Source organism: Ambystoma mexicanum, chromosome 9, assembly GCF_040938575.1.
Source record: "Ambystoma mexicanum isolate Mex_15411 chromosome 9, UKY_AmexF1_1, whole genome shotgun sequence".
NCBI lineage: Eukaryota > Metazoa > Chordata > Amphibia > Caudata > Ambystomatidae > Ambystoma > Ambystoma mexicanum.
In genome coordinates, this window is record NC_090931.1 from 356,495,793 (window position 1) to 356,501,792 (window position 6,000).

Here is a 6,000-nt window from a genome sequence, read left to right on the forward strand (position 1 = left end):
AATGGGCCTGAAAACATCTGTGCACCTTTGTTATGGTGTGTTGCTCTTTATGCCCAGTCTTGGTCTATGTAGCTAGACACTATTTGTCTACATTAATCTCACTTCACTTTAAAAAATGTTTTTGTTTGTGTAAAGGTATTCCTTAAAATGAATGTCCTAAAGAGGTCTGAGGTTTGAAAAACTGATGAGCAATAATAAAACTAATTCCATGTCAATGAACCGGTTGGATGTCTCACAGTTTTGTTTTCTTTTTTTTCATAGCACTTTCGGAATGCGTTTTTCCTGCCCCAGGAAAGGGATGTGGTTGCTTCTCTGTAGCAGGTGTTACCTCCTCTCTGGCTATTAAGGACCCAGCGATGATATGATTGGGGATTATAAATCCTTCGTCTCCTGTTTTAATTTGACAGACATTGATGTTCCATGGAAATTTCAAGCTGGCTCCTCTTGTGATGCATCTTCTTTCTCAAGGCATTTTTGTTCTCATGGTTAAATCACTCTTGTACTAGAGGCAGTGTCCCTAAACTCTTACGTTGACTCCCCGGCAGTCAAAAAAAGTCTTTAAAAAAAAAAAGTTTGAAACTAGACATTTCATTTGATGCCACTGAAGGCGGTTTCATGTTCCATGTTTGGTGCAAGAGTTAATTTGTTATTCTCACAAAATGTTGATAGTTTGTTTTGCAACAATTTAATGATGATTAAAATACATAGTTGGAAGGTATTCACTGCAGGTAAATCTGTTCAGGAACATATTGATTAAGATTGATTGTTGGAATGGCTAATTTAATTGAAGAAAATTCCTTTCTCAATCACAAAATTTCATATACTGAGTGGGAGCATGCCAATTCTGCATGTATCTTTGCGTGGTGACTGGTCTTAATGACTAGGAAGACTAGACGATCACTTTTTTCACCGATTTATCTAATTGCTCCTTATACTTTGATGTTTTTTGTTGGATTTCTGAGGGATTACGTTGAACATTGTTATTGTAACATGATTGTCCATAAGGTGCAAGACTAATTTGGACTTGTGATGTGTACCAAATATCTTAACCCGGCTAGAAGAATATGATCCATGTTTCAACATTTATGGACATATTTTGTGACCAAAGGTAACCATTCTCTGTTAGGACATTCCCATGACTCTTCCACTGTTTCTTTCCACTCCTCTGAGGTGTCCTTCAAGGCTCCGCCCTGTCTCCTATTCTCTTCAATATCTACATTTGGCCTCTTGTGTGTCTCATCCGCTCCTTTGGCGTCAGGTGCTACTTGTATGCCGACGACACTCAGATCCTGATCCGTTTAGATCTTGATCAGGCTGAGATGGCGTTGTGCCTGGCGTCCGAGGGGGATTGGATGAACCGCAACTGGCTGAAATTGAATGCAGAAAAGACAGAGGTGCTGGTGGTGGGTTCTCCTCCTGATCCTTCACTTTGTGTGTCATCCTTCTGGCCGCTTTCTTTGGGCACCCTTCCTGTTCCATCCGAAAAGGGGAGGAATTTGGGTGCAATAGTCTTGGCTTCACTTTCCATGGAGTCACTTTCATCTCAGAATTTGAAAAATGGTGCAGATAGCCAGAACCCTCATAACTAGATGACTGGTTGATAACTGGGAAAAATGCCCATCATTGCCATGCATGCTTGATGCCATACGACTCCTACACCAATTAGGGTTCGCAATCAATGTACAGAAATTGAGCCCAATGCCAACAAAGCCTAAAAATTATCTTGGGGGGAGGGGGGCGGTGGAGGGGGGGAAGAAACTTGCAAAATGCACTAACCCATTTGCTTAGTAGAAATGCTCAAATCAATTTTTACAACAGTTCCTCTTTACCGGATGTCACATTAAAGTCCATAATGAATCTGGTCAGGTATTTTGGCATCATGCATTAACTTAGTGCCACACCTGACCCATCCAGGAATGGCTCAATGTACACTTTTCACAAGCAGAAGGGGACTGGGAAGAAATAGTAGTTGAAAAACAGAAGGTTATTCAGTTGCTAAAATGTTGGCTTGTAGAAAACGGGCAGAGGATGACCATTCACAACCTCAAAACCATAAGTGAGGATAACTGCAAATGCATATGTGTGGGACTTTGAATGTATTGCAACAGTATTTCGAAGACTACGAAAAATGCTGCACCTTCTCACCCAAATTCCCCATCCGTGATTTCTGGGCAATGCACTATTGGGTTGATTGGCCAGGGATATTTGCACACCTTTTTTCCACTGATACCATTAATGCAAAATGGTACAAGAAACTCCCATGACACTTACTCATTGAACCAGCATATGTGAAGTATCCCGAGCAGGTGTGGATACCATATATTTATTGGCCAACTTATTCAATTACATCAGTCTTCTCATTAAAGAACAAAAGATAACACATATAAAACCACACACTCTGAACTTGGCTTAGTTCCAGAGGTCGAGACATCTGTCACTGAGGTATATAGATATATTATGAGGCACACACCCCAAACACAAGGTATTGTTGTTTTAATAAATGGAAGTTGAACATACTCTGGTGCACAAGGCAGGAAGTTGATACCTTGCACTGCACAGAATTGCGCAGTGCCATGGGTCTACTAAACATTAGATAGGGGACATGTTTGATTATGTGATGCAACATCCGTTTGATAAAGGCTTTTAACGTAGGGGTGAAATGGTTCCATGCACCCATCTGTAAACTGGCCCCTACTTTGGATTTAAACATAGTGCTACATAGAGTAAAGCTGCCACATCTTGAACCAATACACACATGCTTGCTAAACACATTGGGCCTCATTACGAGGTGGGCGCAAAGGGATACCGGGCACCGGTAATGACACCGGTGCCGGTAATCCCTTTGCGCCCTATTCCGAGGTCCCTTAGCGGGTCCCTCCCTTAACTCCTGGTTTTACCAGGCATTATGGACGGGACCCGTTAAGGGATACCGGGGTCAATAACGGTACCGCAATTTGTGGTACGGTTATTGACGCCTTCCCATTGAGCCCTAGGGGGGCTCAAATGGGAATGGGGAATGGCTTTTACAATGGGGACTTACCGGTCCCGCCAAGGTCGGACTGGACCGGTAAATCCCCATTGAACAAGGGCGGACATGTTCCCGTTATCGGTGCTAGTCATGGCGCAAATAGCGCCATGACTAGCACCAACCTCGTATTGAGGCCCATTGCGTTTCAAGTGCCTTAATTGGTGGCAGTTACTTCCATAAGAAGAATGAGGAACTGTCAATGGAGGAACCATTTTTAGAGCTGCACAAGGAGAAGGTGGTCTTTACAATGCTGCCAATATGATTCCCACGTAAGATCAAATCAAATTGTAATGTCAATCAGTGTTTTTTGAGAACCACAATTTAAGGCAGAAAGCAGTCTACATATGCTAGATGTGAAAAGAATGGGCATGTTTTACATGGGCTGAACAAAACCAATTTGGAAAACATTTACCTATTCTTAATATTTGGGATTGTGCAATAAGGGTACCCCATCAGAAAAGCTTTGTTAACGAGATGAATAATAGTGTATTCTGAGTCAAGAATTATAAGTTAACACAAACATTTTATTTACATTTTTCTCTCCCTCTTCTAAAATACACACGCATGCTGATTTCTAGTAATGAGCACAAACCTACCTTTGGGAAGCAATGAAGTGCTGTACATCGGTAGGGGTTACAGGCAAACAGTACATGATTACGAAGAGGCAGTTATCACAAAATGGCATTTATTACTAGGACAACTTTTAGGTTATAAGGGAATAACTAACATGTACAGCTGTTGGAGAGCGTGTAACAGCGTTGGGAGGGTGTGTGGGTTGAAACTAGGTTGGCTGCAAAGGGAAGGAGTCGGGGGAAACTGGGCTAGGTGGTTTTGGGTGTGTTGTAACATGGTTTGTGTTTGGCATGATGGGTAATAGTGTATATTTTGGTCCTGCCGGTCATCCATGCCTGCCGTTTGAATGTAGTTCCCTGTGAGTAAATGAAAACTTTGGAGAACGCTGGGTGATTTTGATGCGTGTAAGGGCCTATGAATGTAAGTTGAGGCTGAGCTGGTATGAGAAGTTCTGTGCTCCCTGTCTTTATCATGCATTGCAGCCAGAACCTGTTGAAGTCAAAGGTTGGTGTTAACTTGGTCCTGCACCATCTGTGACTGAAGGAAAATTATCTTTAATATGCATATTATCAGGAGTGAAGATGCTCTTTGAAGAGGAGGGTCTTTTACGTTACATTACATTACAAGATATTTATATAGCGCACTATAGATCTGCAGGCATGAAGGCGCAGAGGACAGAAAAAAAAGACAAAGGCCTACTCAACAGGAGAGCAGCCTTGGCCAAGAAGATGGACTACTCGTAACTCACTAGGCCCTAGACAGCAGAGCAGCGTATTATAGAAGAAATATGCCTAATAATCTCAGACAAAGAGGAAGCTTTTAAGAGCCTTCTTGAACTTTACGAGGCACCCGAGGTTGAGCAAATTGTCTGGCATGTTGTTCCACAGACTGGGTGCCTTAAATGCAAAGGCACCATTTTCTGCCTTAGATGTCCTAGATCTAGGTTGCTCCAAAAGATTTTTTGAGTCCGACCTTAAGGATCTTGTGTATACATTGTCAGTGATATAACATTGAAGATACAGAGGCATCATCAACATTCTACACTTATAGGTTATCACCAACATTCTGAATTTAATTCTAGATTCCACGGGCATCCAATGGAGGCTCCCGCTTAGCCTCTGTTACATGCTCACGCCTTGAGAGGCCAACTCCCACTCACTGCCCTTTTCTGGACCACCTGGAGTCTCTGTATGACCCGCTTACTAGATCCCAGCAAAAGGATACAACAGTAGTCCAACTTGGCCCCTATTATCGCCCTCGCGATGGTTTTGGCACTTTTGTGGGAGATGAGAGGCCTCAGGTGTGACAGCAGTTTTACATAGTAAACTGCTGAAGATACGACAGAGGACACATGCGCTTTCATGTTAAGGGATTGAGCCAAAGTGACTTCCAGTATTTTGGTTGTGGGAAGGTTCTTGATTTCTCTTTTCAATTCATGAGGTTTAGGAGTCTGGTGTTGATTTGAGTTTCCACCGTCTTGGTGTATGGCCCAAGAAGGATGGTTTCCTTTTTCTGTTTTGCATTCTATCTGCAAGCGTGTGGCTTCGTCCACAATTCTAGTTATCTGCTTAACCTCCAGAGATGGTCTTCCAGGTAGCATAGTGTGTGCTTGGTGTGACTGCTTTGTATATGCATGTTTGTTGTGGTAGCCATTGGTGAAGTTCAATGAGTTGGTCATGATAAGAGGAGCAGCGGTTTGGAGGTTTATTCCTGTAGGTAGTGGTGGGGAGACCGCTGAGCAGGGAGTTTCCTCTGTTCATGTCCTGTTTCCTCTGTTCACGGTCCTGTACCGTGGATCTTGATTTTACACAGGAGGAAAGCTGGAACCATCCTGTCTGAATTAACTTCGCTATTGGTGTTTTTAAAGAAAGACTGCCTAGAAGGCCGCTTTTACAACTTGCCACAGGGTGTCAACTGTGGATTGACAATATCAAGGTTCATGGCAGACAACTAGGTTTGGCTGTGGAGTTTTTGGTGGCGTTTGTGAGGCATTCTGTTGTGCAGAGGTTCTGTTTCAAGGGTGGACATCTGTTATGAATCTGTTATGAATGGTGTTCGCAGAACACACCATAGGCAGCACAGACTGTACAAAATCAATTCACCTTAGGAGTGGATAGCAAAAATCCCACTGGTAATGAAAAAATGAATAGGCAATGGCCGAATTAGTTATAACCTCCCCATACGGCATGAGGAAGCAAAAACAAAAAAGTATACAAAGTGCGCTTCCAGCCGGTACGAGGATGCAACTAGGACAGATTAAACACAGTTGTAATCCCAAATCCAGGAGGTGGAATAGGAGGAAGGAAGAACCATTTAAGATTACAGTCAAAATGCCACAAAGACTGCGCCAGCCAGGTGAGGTCAGGAAACCAGACTTCCACTGGAGTTTAGACGAGCCA

The 6,000-nt window shown here is 42.9% G+C and overlaps 1 protein-coding gene across 1 annotated transcript in view; it reads left to right on the forward strand.

Moving 5' to 3' along the window:
• The window catches only part of FKBP6 (FKBP prolyl isomerase family member 6 (inactive)), a 513,007-nt gene extending 512,289 nt beyond the window's left edge, over positions 1-718 (forward strand). Inside the window, exon 9 of the mRNA XM_069614783.1 lies at positions 262-718. The gene's annotated coding sequence lies outside the window, so the exon portion shown is untranslated. The remainder of the gene's footprint in view (positions 1-261) is intronic.
• Positions 719-6,000: the final 5,282 nt, after the last annotated feature.